Source organism: Prionailurus bengalensis, chromosome A1 (assembly GCF_016509475.1).
Source record: "Prionailurus bengalensis isolate Pbe53 chromosome A1, Fcat_Pben_1.1_paternal_pri, whole genome shotgun sequence".
NCBI lineage: Eukaryota > Metazoa > Chordata > Mammalia > Carnivora > Felidae > Prionailurus > Prionailurus bengalensis.
The window spans coordinates 68,703,747-68,724,772 of record NC_057343.1 but is presented as its reverse complement, the minus strand read 5'-3'; the positions used below and the strand labels follow the sequence as shown (position 1 = coordinate 68,724,772).

The window sequence follows — 21,026 nt, the reverse complement described above, 5'->3', positions numbered from 1 at the left end:
AGGTCAGCTGACTTTTAGTGAATACCCAATCTTCTGCCTCAGTTCCCAGTCTACCCTGAAACCTGTCCCTGGAGTTCTTTCAAGCTGAACCCCATCAGTGTATTATATACGCCGGGACCTCCTCCTCTCTGATTTATTGGATACATTCTTCCATCCATTTTCTATCTTCTAGAGTCATAGTTTTATATATCAGTTTGATGAGGCTACAGTTCCCAGTTATTCAATCAACGGCTAATCTAGCAGCTGCTATGAAGGTATTTGTAGATGATATTAAAAGTCCCCAGTGAATTGATTTTAAATGAGGGAGATAATCCTAGATAATCTGGGTGGGCCTGATCCATTTAGTCAAAAAGCTTTAGGGCAGAGTTGAGGCTTCCTTAAGAAAGGAGCCAATCTACCTGTTGACAGCTGCTTCAGCTCATACCTGAGATCCAGTCTGCCTTTCCTGAGCCTGGACTGTGGATTTTGAACCTACCCGATGAGACATAACAGTCATGGAAGCTGATCCTTTGCAGTAAATCTCTTATTACTTACCTCCTATTTCTCTGGTTAGACTCTGACTGATAGATTTCTTAAATTCTTTCATCCACTCAGAGACTCCTCTCTCCCTGTATAGTGCTCCTTACTGTTAACGGATTTACACTACTCTTTTTCAATACATTATTGTGAACGAAGAAGATCTGAACATAAACTCTCAGTCTACCATTTGGTGCCAGGAGCCCAGGATTATTTAATTCACTCATTGTTTGGGTTTTCCCAAATTTTTGTGATTATTATTTATTATTGTTGTTATGAGTGTCATGTTGCACATCACTGTACATGAACCTTGTACATCTCAATCTTTCTCTACACTAAACTCCTAGAAGGAATTGCTGCATCAAAGAATAAGCACAGTTTAAAAGCTTTTGTTGCATATTGCCAAATTGTCCTCAGGACACCTATTTCTCATTCCTGACTGCAGGGTGTGAGTGGCTTGCAAACTTTCTGACGGGCCATGGAACCAGAACTAGGGATGGCCAACTTAGACGAGACTCACTTGCTACCTGAAAACAGTCTTCAATATTTTGACTCAAAGGAGTAAGCTAGGACAAATGAGCAGAATCTAAAGGAGAGAGAGAGTTTTTTTCTTCTTCCTGGCCAACCTAAGACAGAACGTTAAATTAAAAAAATAAAATAAAAATAATGAATAGTTTTTAAAACATGATGATGGTATCCTTAGATGAAATGAGTGTTCTCATCACTAGACCTTTCATGCACTTACTGATAGGCTGTCAAACAGCTGGGACTTTGAACCAAAATATTTGTAAGGATACTTCCAATGCAGAGCTTCTAGGTGTCTGTGTTTCTGTGCAGATGTGTGTGCATGTGTGTGTGTGTGTGTGTGTGTGTGTGTGTGTATCTTATTTTGATAAATCAAGTTATTGTTGTTTTTTTCACCATAACATTTAAAACCTATGGACAGGGGAAGAAGACATTACAGCCTGCAGATATGAGGAGGGTGTTACTACTTAAGCTTAGCTGCTTTCTGAGTTTCAGGCCTGTAGGTTATAAATGGTTGCTGAGGGCAGCATTGAATGTGTATTAAGGGTCAAGTCTGAGCCTGTGTAACTTTAGTTTAAGGATGAGTCTCTATGACAGGGCTAGAGCCAACTGCCACATGAAAGATGCTCAGAGACTGAGAATGTGAATATGAAAGCAGTTCTCTCTGGCTTTAACCTTTGTCAGAGACGGTCTCACAGTAGCTCTGCCTAATTTCCTCTAAATTGTGCTTCTAGCCGATGATCACTTTACCATAAGAATAAATAACTGAAATAATCTGGATTAGGCAGTAATGACAATACAACTCTGAAGAATCTGGCTGAGATTTTTTTTTTTTAAATGGCATAACAAAGTCACATATATTTGGCATTAGAAAAGGTTGTTCTGTATTCAATGAGGTTGGAATCTGGTTTCATATTTTTATTAAAAATAGGTGAAGCAGAGCAGTAAGCTTTCTTGTCTTCCACCTGTAGAGTAGAGAAAGCAGCCTTACCTACATAAGAGTGACGTACCAGATGAAGGGTAAATTTCATCTTAGAGAACCAAAATAAAACTGTGAATTGATATTGTAGATGGATATCAACACTAGGGAGTCATTGTACCTGAGTAGGAGACTTAATTTTTCAAATAGGTATTATCATCTGGCCACAAATGGCCTTTTCAAGCAAAAAATTCCAGCGTGAGCTCAGTAAAATACAGACCATACCGCGTCCCTCAAATAACACATTAGAAAATGCCCCTGTCTGACAACAACATATTTCCTCCTACACAGTAATTTTTGAGAGTAGTAATTGGATTTGCATAATCCTGAATACAAAATAACAGAAAAATAAACACAAAAGAATTAATAGGAGACCAAAATTAGTAAATAAGCGAATGGAAAAAATATACATTTCTGTTTAATAATTTGACCAATAATAGCTATGCCAGAAAAAGAAAAGAAGTAAAAAATGAACATCTGTTACTCCATGAAACGTTATTAATATTCATATAGAAAGAGTTGCTGCTGAATCATTCAGTATGGAATCTTAATGCAGTTTAATTATTTTCATCTTCAGGATTTGCACAAGCTCCCTGAAAGCAATCTGTGATTAAAGTTCCCCACAGATTCAGAAATCTGTAGCTGTCCTAATAGTGGCAAGTGACCTTGAATATACTATGAAATCTGTATGGCCCCCAAGGCTATGTAACTCTGCAGAAATGAAAAAACAAAAACAAAACCTATGCCTTTCCTAGAAATATTTGTTGTTTGAATGAATCTGAAAATTTCAATTTTAATTTTTTTGTATTTATTTACTTATTTTGAGAGAGAGAGAGAGAGCAAAAGCAGTGGAGAGGCAGAAAGAGAAGGAAAGAGAATCTCAAGCAGGCTCCACACTGTGGGCACAGAGCCCAACGTGGGGCTTGGTCCCACGAACTGTGAGATCAGGACCTGAACTGAAATCGAGTCAGACGCTTAACCGACTGAGCCACCAAGGCGCTCCTGAAAATTTCAATTTTAGCTGGTTACTGACTGATCTATATTCCTCATTCTAAGTACTAGTCTTTCTCTTAGCCACACTAACCATGATTTTGTTTACAGTGGAAGACACTGAATTTAGGCCTCGCTGGAGTCCGAATGCCGCTTCTCTCGCTTGGACGTGTGTGACGTTGAGTATCCACTGTTTAACTTCCGCCATCTGTTTTTTCTTCTGCGCGGGAATATTGATGCCTACGTTAATGGTGACTAATTAGGGCAAGTGCTAGATGAGATGAAACAGTCCCTCAATGAAACGTTACTGAAGAGCAGATACTCACGGAAGAGCTCATTTCTTTAGGGCGCACAGCCACCAAATATGCTATTTTTCTTTTAAATCTTCTCTGTGCTGACTTGGTGTTCAGGTTGTTCCCACGGTATAGGATGAGGAAAGGAAACGAGGAAAGAAGTAAAAAGCAAAAAAAGAAAAGAGAAAGAAAAGAAAAAGGAAAAGAGAGGAAAGCTACGCAGAGTTGCCCGAGCTAGCTAGCAAACTCCGGATGTGCCCGTGTTGCCAGCTTACGAAGTCAAAAACTCAAATTAAGTTTATGTAAATTCCAACTGACTTCCCCGTCCCCCTATTCTCGATATATGACCACCAGCAGTAAGAAGAGATACAATGGGGCTCCTTCACTGGCCAACCAGTTGAGAGACTATGGAGTTCCAATGACCGAGGGCAGAGACATGTGGCAGGTGGCTACCAGTCTTACATTAAAACCCCCCTTTAAATCCTTCGTCTCCAGTAGCCTGTCACCAGAGCCATCATTGACACATGGCCCTCTGACAACTTATCAATTACGAGACAGCTGCAAATTAAATATTTTGGCTGAAAACACCCCCTCCTTATGTCAAGACACATTAATTTGAAACAAACATTTTGCTGAGATGTGAAATTAAGCAGATCCATTAAAGGTTACTAGTCATGTGTTTTGATGTATTACTTTCTGATGTAGTATTTGCTGTTGGGCAGACACAACAATAGTTGACCAATGTGATGTATTCTTCATGGGACAGGAAGGAAACTGGAAATTATAGAGGGCCTGCTGTGTGCCAAGGACTGTGGTATACACTTTACTTTCTATACTTCCCTATAGTAATCTAGTAGGTAGGCATTTATTCCCAACTTGGGAATTGAAAATTTTGAAACCTACCATAGCTGAGCATTAGCAATAAGAATAAAAACCATATTCAGGTTTTTGGTTTTTGGTTTTTTTTTCTTATCTCTTATGGGCATTCATTTCACAAGGGACCAAACCTTCCCATGTGTTGGAAATGCATTTTCTCATTTCCCTATCCCTAGGTAGTTTCCATGCAGAGTAATGGTCTCTGTGCAGGAGCACTTGGAAAAGTGATCCAAAAATGCATTTCAACAATTTCAGAAGTTCTCGCCACTGCTTACAGGGTAATCTCTGTCTACGTAAATAGAGGTAAACATTGCAAGGTGCCAGGGCCAAGAGTGCTTCCTCGCTATCCCCTCCTGGCATGGGAGATGGCTTTCACTTCAGATGATCCATGAAGGTCTTTGGGAGTGCAGTAGAGATGTCTACGTTGTATTTGTAAGATAGCCTATTATCTGGTTTCAAATACCGAGTCAGAGGGGAACCATGCAATAGTGTCTAGAAAAGCTTTTGTCACGAAAACTCAAAATACCAATCTATCAAACAAAGATGACCTGATTGCATTTTGAATAGTAAATCACACACAGCACACTATGTCTGCATATAATTATAACCTGAGTAATGAAACCAAATGCTCTGATATCCGTATACTTTTGCCTTAATACTTGGGGTCCATTGGTTCTGTTTCCAGTTTTTTTAATTAATTGTTTTCCTTTAAGTTTCTATTTCATTTAAATTGAGGATTCATTTATGCTTTTATATCTAATATTATAAGATGGGGCTGAATGATGTTCCCTTTGTAAGGACTCAGCCAGATCTCAAATCTGATGCAGCAATGTTCAGTGTGTAAGAGCTGATTCTTGTCCATAGGATCCATCACTGGTTTTCTTCAGCTGTAATTCAAATCATGAGCAATGAAAGGACCTGTAGGACCTTTCTCCAAATGGGTCTGTTTCCTCTGCTTATACCCCCTCTCCTGTGAATCTTCAAGTTGGTAGCCAATTTAGCTAATATGGCTATAATATAGCAAATTCTCAATATTGATGCAAAATCAAAACTGCATGCTGCATATTCTCATTAAAAAGGAGGTGCCTGCGACCAGACCAGTATCATCTGAAGTCAGTACTCTTTCTCAACAAACACTGACGGACAAATAAACTTTAGGATGCTGAATAAAGAAAGAATAGCCAAGGAAACTGCCTTCCTCTTTCTAGGAGGAAGATGAGCCAAAATTTGCACTTCATTTCTTTCATACATAAGTAGGTGTAGTTATTTCTACATATCAGTCCACCATGCAAACAAGTACCAAGCACAAAACAAAACACAAACGCACAAACATAATTGGTGATGCTGATGGTTGTATAACCAACGAACCCACTTCCTGAAGACTCGAAATTGTGCCTGTCCTTACGTCAGTGCCAATATAGTTGAGGATACAGGGCATACACATCAACTACACCAGAATATAGTTTATAACAAAGCTGAATTTGCTAAAGATCAGTATTTTAGGAACTAAGATGAGGGAAAGACATGGGAAACAAAGAGGAGCCTGGATTTTATTGTCCAACAAATTTGATTGTAAATTCCAGTTCCAGCACTTACTAGCTGGCAAAGATATGAGTGATACCTACCTTCCCAGACCCCTATGTGGACTGGAAGTGATAATCATTTGTGTGCTAACTATGTGTACTGAGCTAACCCTTATAGATGCCATTTTATTTAACTCTCAGAGCAACTCTGAAGGGCTGTGAAAGACTGTACTTTGATGATCCCCGTTTTCCACAGTATGAAACTAGGACTCAGAGATAAAACATGTATCAATACCACTGCCCTACCTTGTCTCATAGGAAATACAAAGACCTATCACAGACGTGGAGATAACAGGTGCTTTATAAATGGTGACTCTCAGGATTAGGGTGATGGGAAAAGCTTCAAGGAGGAAAGGATTTCTCCTGGACTCTAAAGCATAAGTCTGATTCAAATAAACATGCAGCAATAGAAGGATGCTTAAATTGGGGTGTCTTGGGTAAACAAAGGATCAGCAAAGCATCCTTGATATGTCATAAGCTGACTGCAGTGGCTACACAAAAGATATATGCCAGGGATTAGTGGGACCCTTTGCATAATGATGGGCAGCTTATTTAATGAAGATTATAAATCTATTTCACCATACTAAACAGGTCACTGAAGAGGAGAGAGAGTTCATCCACAACTGACAGATTCATAAGTTCAAGGAAAAACTCATTAACAAAAACACACTTAAATTCAGAGGTTGTGAATCTGACAGCTGATAGAGTTAGAATAAACTTCCCTCTCAAGTGAATATCTCTTCTCTATGATTCTTTCTGCAGTGTCCTTCAAGACCTGAAAGGGTGGGGCGGGGGGGGGGTAGTACTTAAAAACAGAAGGAAGCAAGTACCTTCAACCTACCATCCTTTGGAACCACACGAAACTAATCCTACCTCTTCATGCCACCAGCTGGATGAAGCCACAGAAATCACAAATTTAAAAATCCATTAAAAAATAAAAACAAATTTTATATGTGCATAAACACATAGCATCCAGCCAAGCTCCCAAAGCCTAGCTTAGTGGCATCAGGGGGAGGTTTGGAAGGTTTTGGTTGACAAGATTGGAGCTGGAAAGAGTCAACTCCTCTCACAGATCTATTATTCAAATGGTGTAAATGAGGACTAAGCCAGTATTTGATCATCTCAAGCATTGTTTTAGCCAGTTTTTAGTGAGAAATTGCACGGTGGTAGCCATCGTGCCTCACTGGCTTTTTCCTCATCTATCGCCCATGCCCCTAAAAACACAGAGGGTCTCAAGCCTAGATATCACCACCAACTCCCAGCTTTGACCACTCTATTTCCAATGCCACCAACGAGCCTGCCCGCCCTCCTCCTCAGAGATAATATTTAGATACAACCAGCTCATCCTGTGAACTGCCTCTTAGATTGACATGCATACTACCAGATCATTTTAGAGATGGAAAGTGCTTCAAACTTTTCAGAGATTGGCTGATATGTGAGTTGGAAATATATAATCATTTCTGCCCTTCATTTCCTACAAATCTAAAATACCAAAGTGAGCTCAGCTGTGGGCATGTTTAGAGACATTCTGCATATTGTCGTCATTCTTTAAATGCACCCTGTCTAGATGTGTTACAAACATAAGTTGCCCAAATTCAAAGTAATTGACTTTCAGCCAACTGTGACCAAATCACAAAAAAAGAAGACACCATGTGTTACAGCATGAAAACCCACCCCAAACTCAGAAATTCCCACCCCAAGGAAACTTTTAATAGCCTGCCTTGAAACCAAATGCATTCTACGGTGGCTAAAAATAATGTATTCACTGGGGGTGGAGGGTGTAAATCTGTCTCCCTGCACAGATTATTCTTTAACAGAATTATTTTGTATATTTGTTATACTAAAAATATTCACAAAGTGAACATTTTTACCATCATATTTACGAAAAAAATAAAGGTTCTTTTGGCTGTTTCAGAATATATTTGATATTTGCTCAGTGTTTCTTTAACGAAAAGGAGAAAAGAGAGCCTGGAGGAAAGGGAGCAGCAAGCATGCATAAATTAAATTGCACTTTTATCTCTGGTGAATATTAAATACCAAAACCCACATTTTAATATATCTGATTATCACATGCATCGGACTCCACAATGGGGAATGGTGTAAAACCTAACTATAGACAATAGATGCCGAATAAATTGTATCTATGACATATGGCCATGAATCCCATTCCTCAACAGTAGCGTTATACAGTTAACTTCTAAGTCTGTTTCCACAATGGAAGAATCAAGCTCCAGAGCTATAATTTTACACAGGGACAGAGATTAAAGGACTGCAACAAACATATGGCATTTTAACTTTCCTTGACTGTAAGCGTGCTTGCTTTATCAAGGAGCCTTTTCTATTTTATTATTTAGTTGCACAGATCACCAGCTTCTTGATGGAAGGGGCTGTCTTGTGCATTCAGTGTCTTAGGAATGGAAGTTATTAGATGTACTAAATTAAAACAACAACAACAGCAATAAAAAAATGACTATCAATCCTTCTCAGATGTGCCTAGCCAACATAAGATAGCACATTAAACCCGAATAGGTTCAGTTACCTTGCGTTCAATAGAAAACTACAATAACTCAAGACATTTTTTTAGATGGCTTTGGCCTCTGAGCTGTATGTACTAAGCACCGTTTCAGCACTATTTACACAGGTAATAAACCATAATTATTAAAGAGGAATAAATGCATTGCTGTGGGCTAAACCACAATCTGGTCTGCACATCAATAAAAATATCTTTTCACTTGTGACAGCTATTTTCTTGGCTCGAAAGGTCATCATTTGCTTGAATAAATAGGCAAAGAGGAAGCTTTTCAAGCTGCATTTGAAGGAAAATGAGACCCCAAATTGGAGGAGACGTGTATGGTAATGAGAAAGTGTGATGATGAGTTGTGTGTAACTGCAGGCAGACGCCTTCCTCCTCACATGAAATTTTAATGATGGGTTACTTTTCCAATGGGAAAGTAATAACTTAGGTGAGTACAGTTGTACACTCCAAAAATGAAATTATTTTCAGTTTTAAAATATAACCCCGATGCTATCTACCTGCAATTTCGTCTGCCGCTGTCATTAATGAAGCACCTAAAATGAACATCTCATTCTCTGAATTACTCTCTGGTCCTTACGACCTGGCAGGGAGACATGGATGTAGACCACGTTTCTTAGCACCTCGGAAATTCTGGGAAATTATTCTGGGCAAAGGAGGGAAAACAGGAAGGAAATGCAGTCATTGCCATCTTTTCTGTGGTTGTGTCTGTAAGAGACGCTATTTTTTATCTATTGGACATTGAATTCTCCTCTTCCCTTTCCATCACATCATGGGATAGGTACACGGTTAGGCAGAAGGATATGTAATTCATAATTGTCACATTCCTACAGAAGGGATGATCTCAACTCCATGGTACTCTGAATATTGTTGATGCTCAGCATATGTTAATGAATGGGTGAATTATTGTCATGTTTATTCTCTTTGCAGAATATTAATACACATACTACATGTGGTAGAATGGAATCCATTGCATAAATGACTGATTGAAACATAAATTGGTGTGAGATAAACTTAAGTAAAGTACAAAACACAATGGTGACTTTGTCCTTCCGTATCCCTGTGCCAGGATTAACACTCCTTCAACAACCACAACCGTCCACCCTCTTTCCATCTTTATGAAGACAAAAAAAAAAAAAAAAGCGAGAATGAGGTAATAATAGAAATAAACTATCCATATTTAATCCTTTCGACTTACGTAAAATAATCAATTTCTGGTCTACTTAGTGCCAAAATGACTGGTTTGACCCACATTATCACTTTTCATTGGTTTGTTTTGGAATCATGGCAAAGAGAGTAACAGTCAAATGATACTTGTCTGTTAAAAATAGAAGACTGCCAGATTAGGAGAACCAGCCCCTGCTAAATAGATTGCTTCCATGTGCTGTGTGCTGAATACTCCTTTTATGTACTGATCATTTTTTTTTTTTCACTCACACGTCTTTACTGCAAGCTACAGAACCAAATAAAAAATGCTGTGCAGGTATGCTTGTGTATGTGTGTGTGTATACACGTATACACATTATGTATCATGCCAGGACAATCATAGTAGAAAAATGCCCTGTGTGTGTGTGTGTGTGTGTGTGTGTGTGTACATAACATATATACGTGTATACACACACACATACACACACACACACAGGGCATTTTTCTACTATGACTGTCGTGGCAAGCAGCTCTCAAATGCACCTAGTAACTTCCTGCTTGGATGGGTCTTCTGCTGGCATTCTTGCTGTCATCCACTCCTGTGAAGTGCATTGTAATTAGGCGTATGTTTCATGCCATGGAGCTGCACTACCAAGTGATAACAGGTTAGGGCTGTCAGTTCAGGTGTCAAGAATATGAAAGGATATTTAAGTGCAGATGACAACACAATGGGCATACTTCAAATCCAAGAGGCATTCGACGCTTGGTCCTTCATTGAGCAACAGGCTACCTTTGCAAAAGAAGCTATTTCTCGGATCCACTGGCCCTCCTCATGCCCCCAGCAGTATGCGCAAACTGAGAACTTTGTTCTTAGGCTCCAGTTTTCAACAAGCCTCTAATTATACACACAAGCCTCCCAGTCCTGATTCCACTTACATTTCTGACTGTAAATGAAGACTTCATTTCAAAAGTGTTGGATGATATCAAATATTAATGCCAACATTTAATTCAGCTACTTAAAACAGTTCGAAAATTAGACAACTCCTTTTGCTACGGCACTTGGTGTTTCTGGAAATACAGAAATATGGTTTAAAACAGACTACCTTTTGGGGCATCTACACAGGAACCTCTGAAAAGGTACACCAAGAAAAAAAAATCACAGTATAAAAGAGAAATGAAGAGAAAAGATAACTATTTTACCCAGGTTCCTATAAATTATATATGATAAAAATATAAAACTTTTTACTCGGAGTGAAATAGTTTAGTTACTGGGGCAACAAATATATGAATAAATTCAGTGTTTAGCCTGTGCTACACAAACGACTTTCCCCAAAATTACAACTGCTCAACTATTTCTAGATAAGTCAATATTAGCGGACTTGCAGAAAGTGACTTAGCTGTCAACATAACCTTTCAGATTTCCCAGTATACAAAGATCATTCCAATCACAGTAGTATGGCACAGAAATGCCTACTTCTATTTAAAAAACAAAACACACACACACAAAAAGCAAAACAAAACAAAACAAAAAAAACATAGCCTTCAAATCCATCCACCCACCTTTCACTTCTTTTCAGATTCTCTGTGGTTGGTAATTCTTATACAGGTTTTTACAAAACTAAAGATAGTAGTGATTGTGTTCTGTTATGCTAAATGACTTGGGAATTGTTCAGGTTTTGTTGTTATTATCATTACTGCAGATTTTCCCCTTACAGAAAAATGTAATACTTTTTTTGAGAGAGAGAAAGAGAGAGAGAATTTTAAGCATGCTCCACTCTCAGTGCCAAGCCCAACGGGAGGCTTGACCTCATGACTGTGAGATCATGACCTGAGCCAAAATTAAGAGTCAGATGTTTAACTGACTGAGTCACCCAGGTGCCCCTGATTCTTTCTTGTGCAAACAACAGTCCAGTAACACCAATAGAAATTAAATATGTGAAGAGAGTATTGCCCAAAGGCTGAAGATTATTTCACAACAATGCGATGACTTAGCCAAATTAACCAGCACCTATTAATACAAGTGGCTACCAATCTCGTTTCCACAGCATTTTGGCTGGCATGTGGTTGGAACAAAGTAGCAACAATAGATGAATTATGCATGTCCTAAACCAGTCATTAAATAATACCTGCTAGTATTCATGCTCTTACGATGTCTTAATGAACATTTGGAGGAAAAGGGGACTGCTTTAGAGGATTGTCTCCATCAGTAAAAATTCCGCCAAGGCATACCAAGGTTTAATTAAAATATCAAAATGTGGAGGAGAAACACAATTTGACAGATAAATGTAGATATCATGGCATTGTCACTGAGCTTTCTAATGAGATTAGATTCCTACTTTAATTGACATTTCCAACTGAGGCACAGATAAGACAGATTTAATGGGAGCAGTTATATATAGCTGGACTCTAGCTGGATGAATAAGTGTTTGACATTTAAATATCGTAAACGATATATGCTCCCGTCACTAATGCACTGTCAATGTTAAGAAGGATAAGCAGATACTTTAACTATACGCGGCACAGAAAGCACAAGTGAGGTAAATAAACCTTATGGCAGCTTAGTTGTTTCAAGCAAACCTTCATGAAATCGCTTTCATTCTGTGCATGCAGGGTCTTCTATAAAAAAGGGAAAATCCTCACACAGAATCCCTAAGGGTAATTTAATTTCAGGTTTATAAAAGGGAATGGGAGAATATAAAGTTGCTTTCCTGGAATTATTTTCGTTTGGTAGGAACAAAAGTCATGGAAAAAAAAATTGATCAACTAATGCAAGGTTGCATCATGATCAAGGCAAAAGAAATAAACCCATCATTTATTTAAAAATATCAATACAAGAACTTCTTTCTTTATTGGCCTTTAATGAGGTTTCCACCATGAATTCACCTTAAACACTTCAGCTTAATGAACAAAATTTGCTATTATGAAGTCTCTTTTGTATCGGGTCTAAAACCCAGGTGACACGGCTCTGGGATCTATGTGCAGTGCACTGCATTTAGTTCCCGAAGGGTCACTGGTTGTTTCTGGAGTCAAAGTCATTGTCCTCATTTGTCCAATTTACAGCTGGGGTTCCCCTGAGAATTCAGCAAGTACCACAGGATCATTGTATTTCCACAGATCCTTAAACCTAACTGCACAGGAACAAAGGAGGGAAGAAACAGAAGCGGAATAAAACATTCAGCTTCAGGAGGCAAGGTTTTACTGAGCTTGGTAAATATGAAGAGAAAGGAAATGATATGAAGATTGCACAGTTTAAAAAGTCGTTATTATGCCACCTAAATATTTATGCACAAACACAATTTCAGTGAGTTTAGAATATATCTGTGAATAGAAAGAGGTCATTATTCATGTATAAATATATATGTGTCTGCAATAGCGACATCTACCCTTAATATCCGGATTGAGCCCTGTGTATCAATTAATTTTGGAGAGTAAACTAATACCTTTATGGATTTTATTTTATTTATTCCCCAAATATTTATGAAACTCCTACTATGGTCCATACACAAAGATAAATAATGCATTTCACTGGTCTCCAGCAGCTTAGTCTATGAGATACACAAGAATATATTCAAGCAATTATATTCAACAGCCCCCTGATTTTGCCCACGTAGTCAGCACAGGCTTTGCACAGGTTGGAGGTTGGTGGGTGGGGGGGAGTGATGCTGAACTCAATATGAAAAGGACGAGGAGATATTTTTCACAGGGACAGTGTGGAAGAGAAAGGAGAAAAGGTCCTTTCTAGATGAGGCATGACAGGACAAGATCTAGTCAATAAATGGCCATAAGCTCAACAAGTCCAGGCTTGGACTGGTTTAAAAAGTGGGCGACATAGAATCTCTCGGTGCAGGAGAAAGTGAGGGAAGGAAATGGGGAAAAATGTTCCACCCCCACCCCGGAACTCAACTGGAACAGCCCTTTTCATTCATTCTCATATCAGCCTTTAAATAGGATTTTCTTTGAAGAATTAGTCTCCTGTGAAGAAAATATATTAGAAAATCAATTCATTAGTGGCACATAGTCCATGATGGAACATAATAGGGATGATACTAAAAAGAATCTAGATTAATTTAGGGCTTTGAGTGCCCATCCAAGAGGTGTGGACTTTAGGGCAATAGGGCCAATGAAGGGTGTAATATGGTTAGCGATGTGATCAGTTCTGCTTTTTTGGAAATTAAGTCTAGTAGCATCAGGATGGAGAATGGTTCGCAAGAGATCATGAGAATCTAGAGCAAAGGAGGCCCAGGTGGAGAGAAGGTAAGTTTGACTCTGCAGATGAGAAAGGAAGTCTACACTGTTTTCCCAGATTTGACAAAGAGTATTGGTCGAAAACAGGTGTTATAATTCCTTATTTCACAAAGCACTTGTATCTTGATCAGTATAAAACACATTTTGGGGGACTAATTTTATTTCTAACATTCATGCATCTGAACACATCCAAACAAAATTTACATGATCAAGTGTTATTATTCTTATTCTAGCCCAAATTGTGGAAAACCCATAAAGCAGAGCCAACTGTCTCAATTAGGCAAAGGAAAGAGCTACCCAAATGGCACATTTTGGCGATTATAGGAAAAACCAACCTAATCATAGTAAGTATTTCCTGCCATTTTAAAGATGTAAAAACTGAGGCCCAAAAAAACCTATGTACCTCATCCCAAGTCATAAAGCTAATGAGTGGTGAAGACTGCATTCCAAATCATGTTCATGTAATTCTGAAGCCATCACACTCTTTCTCCTTCCTCTACCACCTACCTATGTGCTTCCCACTCTTCCCTATTATTTCTCATCATGTCTATGATTCTAGAAAGGACTTTTCTGAAGTATAAAGTCTACAGGAGATTTAAATATCCCTGTAGTGGGTAGAAAATTATGCCCAGGGTTGAAGGATGGGACGGTTGCTCCAAGATGGTGGGTCAACTCCTAGTGCAACAGTCTTTAAAAGTTGTCCATGGGGACCCATGTCTTTGCATGACCAAGAGCTATGGTTTAAACCTCTTAGGAATATGGTGGTGCTTAAACCTTCCTCAGCTGTGCTAACATATTGTCTACACCTCTGTTGAAACACATTTCACTGTACTCAGGTAATAGAAGTGTCCTCTCCCCTTTGTCCCAGACTGGAGTGCACTGAAGTGTCTTGCTTCATCTCCGGGTAGGAAGACCCTGATGTGCCCCCACCCCAGCCTGGCTTGTAATAACATTTAATCTGAACTCACTCTCCCTATCCTCTCAGCAGAGTCCTGCCATCTCATATAGCTTACAAATGTACAGGAGGATTGCCAGGTTACATTTATCACACCACAGGGCTTCTAATGCAATATGATACCTTTTAGGTTAGGGCAAGGGGTTGCTAGGCCATGCCACGGTGAAGTGGCAAGATTCCCACCATGAAGCACAGAAGTCAGTGGGGGGAACCAAGGAGTCTGTGGTAGGCAGCTTGGGTCAGTTGTCCCCCAGAAAGAGATGCTAGGATAGGTGCGGGGTCTTTCGTAGGAAATTTCCCATCCATAAACACTGGCGTCTCCAGAGGACGAGCCTGTCCTGGAGCACTGTGTTGGATGGGCTCGGAGGCTCTTCCCTCCTAACCCGGAACCGGGTCCCTGTCCTCCAAACCGCTTGCATTCCTTCCCCATTCTTCTCTCACCTCTGCGTTTCGGTTTGAAATATGGCACTTTGGGGTCTTGGGCACACCGTTTCTTATTTTTCTCCAATTCTCCCAAAGATTCTAATGCCTTCAAGGCCAGGACCTGTTTTCTTGGAACTTTTGATCCCATTATTGTATCTCAGCCCATACCAGATCCTTAAATGTTTGATGAATGAATGTGCGATATCTACCTTAAAGCAAGAAACGGCAAAGAAGGATCTGCTGCTCACAGCTGTTGCCACAGTAACCAGCAGGTGACCTCCCTAAAAGAAGGCATCTGTGGGGGCAGAAAGCTAGGAAACAGTAGCATTTCAAGTGAGTCCTCACAGAAAAACAAAAAGGAAGCACTGACAAAGACTGGGAAGCAGCAAGGTGCTGAAGGGTAAAGTGTCTTTGGCTCTGCCTTGTGGCAATAGCGGAGGGTGGGAGGGGGCTTGAACGTTGGAGTGGGCATGTGTGGGGAGAGGGGTGGGGGAGGGGGCAAAAAGCTCCCAAATAAAGGCATCCAAACATGCACGTGCGAATGTGTCTGTGTAATCCTCTCACACCGAGAATCTATGTAACTGCTGGTGTGGGGGTTAGTGAGAAGTCCATGGTCAGCGCTTTCAGGGTGAGGCAGGAAGGGATGCTGTGGTGTGCTTTAAACAAGCCCATTAAGAGCTTTTCAAAGTGATGCTCATGTTTCTCATCATTAACTAATGAATTAACTAGTTCAGTCGTCCTCAACTTTTGACTGTTACATTAAGATGGCTGGATGCTAAGGGGCACTTGTACCTCAATGTTTATAGCAGCACTCTCAACAATAGCCAAATTATGGAAAGAGCCTAAATGTCCATCAACTGATGAACGGATAAAGAAATTGTGGTTTATATACACAATGGAGTACTACATGGCAATGAGAAAGAACGAAATATGGCCCTTTGTAGCAATGTGGATGGAACTGGAGAGTGTGATGCTAAGTGAAATAAGCCATACAGAGAAAGACAGATACCACATGTGTTCACTCTTATGTGGATCCTGAGAAACTTAACAGAAACCCATGGGGGAGGGGAAGGAAAAAAAAAAGAGGTTAGAGTGGGAGAGAGCCAAAGCATAAGAGACTCTTAAAAACTGAGAACAAACTGAGGGTTGATGGGGGGTGGGAGGGAGGGGAGGGTGGGTGATGGGTATTGAGGAGGGCACCTTTTGGGATGAGCACTGGGTGTTGGATGGAAACCAATTTGACAATAAATTTCATATATTGAAAAAAAAAGATGGCTGGATGCTATCATCCTGTAGATACTATTAAGATGCTCAGGACATCAAAGACAAGTCCTGGTCCCATCCAACAGCCTAATAAGGAAAAGAGGTTGGTATCTGCAGATTATATCCCTATGTGGAAGTTAAATTAACAAGCATAGAAGAACTTTGCAAAGGCCAGCCAGACAGAGGAGGGTGTGGTGATTAAGAAAACAGAGCCATTGTCCTGTCTCCTCTGGTCCCTACAGGAGTGACCTCTTTGTTCTATGACTATGCAAGGAAACAGATGCAATTTTCCTATCATCCCCACACTCAGGGTGAGTTCAGGGTTGACATTTTAATAAATTGTTTTATAGATAACAAAAGCTTTGAAATTCTGCTTTCTTTGTTTCCTCTTCTGAATGCTATGAGGGTTGCACAAATAGCTGAATTGTTAAGAAAAACAAATAAACGATGAAGTGTACAGTGTGGTAATTAATAGATGGACAGTTAATGAGATAAATTGGAATCGAAATCAGAGGAACTCTATATCATTGTCAGTTCTTCATGTTGCTTTTGAGGTCAGAGAGCCCATCTTGCTTTTAACTGGTTTTAAGTATTAGTCAGAATGCTACAATAATGTATTACAATGGTATTAGCAAATATTATAGGCCCAAGTCCTCAAAATATTTCTGCACCTTAAAGAATTCAGTATGAAACAATAAATAAATAAGTGTTTTGACCAAGTACAATATTCACTTAAATTTGAAACGAGATTTATGTGAATCTAGCATGACTCAAGTTCTCAAGAAGAAAGATGTAATCAAATATTTACAACACAATGTCATAAGATATATAAGAGAATTGAGTGCAAAATGATCTGGGCACGGAGTTGCTAATAATATCCTGAAAATAAATCTCTTTTAAAAAGAAATACAGCACAGGGAATGAAAATGACACATAACCTTCTCATTTTAATTTTTCTTGAACAACAAAAATGTGTGGTATACATACATACATACATACATAATATATATATGCATATACAGTTGACCCTTGGGCAACACAGATTTGAACTGCATGGGTCCATTTGTAGGTGAATTTTTTCAATAATTACACTGCAGTACTGTAAATGTATCTTTTCTTCCTTACAATCTTCTTAATCATTTTCTCCAGCTTACCTTACGGTAAGAATACAGCATATAATACACATTATATACAAAATATATGCTAATTGCCTTAATTGGTAAGGCTTCTAGTCAGCAGGCCATTAGTGGTTGTTTTGGAGGAATCAAAACTTATGCACAGATTTTTGACTGCACAGGGTGTGTTGGTGCCCTTATCCCCCACATTGTTCAAGAGTCAACTGTACACACACACACACACACACACATACACACACACATGCCTAACTGAATTTTAAAGTACCAAGAAATGTCTTATCTTACATTTTATTGTGTCTTTCTGGGTAGAGAAAATATATCCTATCAAAATGCAAACTAATCCACATAACCTGCTTTAATCCAAAAACGGACTCTCGGAACAACAACAACATAGATGTTCTCCTGCTTCACCTCTATTTACTGTAATCCAAGACCCAGGGATGTGGCAAACAACTTTTCCTTTTAATCTGAAAACCTCCCTGACCACCCAAAGAGATGACCCGTGCCCTACCTGTGAGATTGGCTGTAGGCATCGCCATGCAGTATTTGAGAAAAGGCAAATACAATGTCAACTTTTCTTTATTGACTATGACCTTACCTGTTGTCCTGCTTCTAGTTTACTCAGAGAGATTTTCCACCTAACAGAACCTGCTGACCACCACACCCAAGGAGAAGGTGCTGGAAAAAATCAAAATAACTTTCTGAGGAACAAATCACAGCCATCTAAATTACTCCTTTGACAGAGTAATGGATCTTATAGATGAAAGAGAACACAAGGTGTCATTTATCTTGACTTCACAAGACTTGTCAACTTTTCTTGGTCTTTTCTGAAGAACACAATCATAAATAATTTAGAAAATTATGACTTAGACCTCAAAACCTTTAAGGGAGACAACTACAACCTGGGAATGAGGACTTTAAAAAATAATAGTTACCTGGGTCTCCTGGGATGGAATGGGAATCATAAAGCAATTTGTCAGGGAAATTTATGGAGCCCGGTACTACCTATAATTGATATGAGGCATTCATTTCTTGGACAATTCAACTTAATTCAATTCAGCAAAAATACATTTGTTTAATGGAACTGTAATGGGGTTGAACACTGCCCTGGGCGTGTCAGTGATGGTGTTTACAGCCCTGAGAGTTGGCTTCTGGTTCAAGAAGCTCTGCTTGTTGCCAGTGTGTGGTATTTTGCTACAGCAAGCAGCCCAAGCAGACTAATACAGAGCTCTGGGCCAAGAGGCAGCCCTGGGTCCTCTGCATTGCACAGGTGGCTCTGACGGGACCAGGGATTCGCAATAGACACCAGGGTAACTCATCTAGAAGGCTGAATGGCCCTGTATGGTGGCCAAGAGCACAGCTCTCTCTGTGCAACTGGGCAATGATAGAGAGCTACACAACCAGGCTGGCTCCTGGTGGATTTGCACTGGTGGGTGCAGTGGATTAATAATCAAAATCTAAAGAAGGTACAGTGCACACAGAAAAAAGTGACAGTACAGGGAGAGATCATGTGGGGTATTAGTGAAAACTGAACAGAGAGGTTAGTCCTTCAAGTTGCTTCAGACAGATTTCCAAATCTGATTCCAATCTTCATTTAGCCTTATAATAATCTCCTCTGCCTCACTCCTTGTTTTCTCTCCTTCCTCCTTTCCTTCCTCCCTCCTTCCCTTCCTCTTTTTCTCTTTCTTTCTTTCTTTCTTTCTTTCTTACTTTCTTTCTTTCTTTCTTTCACTGAGAATATTTAAGTCCTATTCTCTTAGCAAATTTTAATTACACAATACAATGATGTCAACTCTAGTCACCATGATACACATTATATCCTCAGACCCTATTTGTTATAGCTAAAAGATTGTACCCCTTTACCAACCTCTCCCTATTTCTTCCATCTCCCAGTCTCTGGCCACCATGTTTCTACTCTGTTTTCATGAGTTTGACTTTTTTTTTTTTTAAGTTCCATATATAAATATAAGTGATACCATGCCAACATTGATCTTTCTCTGTCTGGTTTATTTCACTTGGCACAATGTTCTCAAAGTTCATCCATGCCGTTGCAAACGCCAGGATTTCCTTCTTTCTCACATTGAATAATATTCCATTGTATATATACCACAATTTTATCTGTTCATCCACCAAAAGATGTTTAGGTGGTTTCAATATCTTGCCTTTTAATAATGCTACAGAGAACCTGGGAGTGCTAATATCTCTTTGAAATCCTGTTTTCATTTCCTTTGGACATATACCTAGAAGTGGGATTTCTGGGTCATATGGTAGTTGTATTTTTGATTTTTTGAGGAACCACCATACTCCTGTCCATAGTGGCTTCACCAATTTACACCTCCACCAATACTTATCTCTTGTCTTTTTGATGATAACCATTCTAACAGATGTGAGCTGATACACCATTGTGGTTTTGATTTGCACTTCCCCGCTGGTTACATAACCATAAACACTTTTCTGTAACTGGAGGTCCAGGAGAGACTTGATCTTACATGGCTTTTGAAATTGGAAAAAAAAAATGTTTTTTGGAATTTGAAAAAAAAATTTTTTTGGAATTGGAAAAAAAAAATGTATTTTCTCTTATAAAAAGTGGGACCTTTCATTCTGCAAATATGAGAAAGCTCCTTCCTATTTTACCATTTTATTCTTGAGGAAGCCCTACATTCAACAAAATAACCAAAATACTCTTTCTTTAGAATGAGATAGACAATATATATTTTAGAATTTATATATATGTGTGTGTGTATATATATATATATATAGTTATACATATATATACACATATATATATAGTTATACATATATATATACATATATATATATTAGAAAGAGAGAGAACTTGTATATATTTAGAAAATAGTAAAGAATAATTCCCTCTCAAAATTAGAAAATAATAGTTCTTAAAAAATAGAGTTCTTGATTTTTTCAAATTGAGATTTAGCTTCAGATTCAGGGATATCTAATTTATATAATTAAATGTATACTTAAAATTACAGCTTATACTAGGGGTGTGTGTTTGTGCGTGTGTTGGTTTTTGTTTGCTTTTTATATTCTTGTCCAAGTAGTAGCTTCCCAACCATCAAGAGTAGAGACTGAGCTCCTGTGATGAAGGCATGCAGGCCTGAATTTCTCTGCATCTTATACTGGAAGAAGGCTGGGCCCAGCATAGCTAAAGCTAGAATGGATTACTTGGATGCTAAATTTACTGTTATTTCAGATGAAGCGTAAACATGGTAAGTTGAATCAAGGCATGTAGCTCTACTTTCTCCTGAAACATGATGTTTAAAAACAGTAAAACAGTAAAGGGATAAAAAAGGCATAAACTCACAAGGATATTCCATTTGGGAACAGAAAAGGAAACAGTAGCAAGTAAAAGGAAATCAGCACAAGTTCTGAGAGCAGAGCTGAAATCAAGTCTGTTGGGGGTGGAGGGTAGGGAGGAATGGAGAAAGCAGAAGTGAGCGGGTGAGCACGTACTGATCCCAAAAAGGCTCAGAAGTTGGAGGGGCCATGTTTCCAAGGTTCTTCCTTGTCTTAATAAAGGAATGTGGAGTTTCTATTGAGAC

The 21,026-nt window shown here is 39.0% G+C and overlaps 1 protein-coding gene across 1 annotated transcript in view; it reads right to left on the bottom strand.

Moving 5' to 3' along the window:
- The window catches only part of HS6ST3 (heparan sulfate 6-O-sulfotransferase 3), a 667,560-nt gene that overhangs the window by 134,642 nt on the left and 511,892 nt on the right, over nt 1-21,026 (bottom strand). The gene's annotated exons all lie outside the window — the stretch shown is intronic.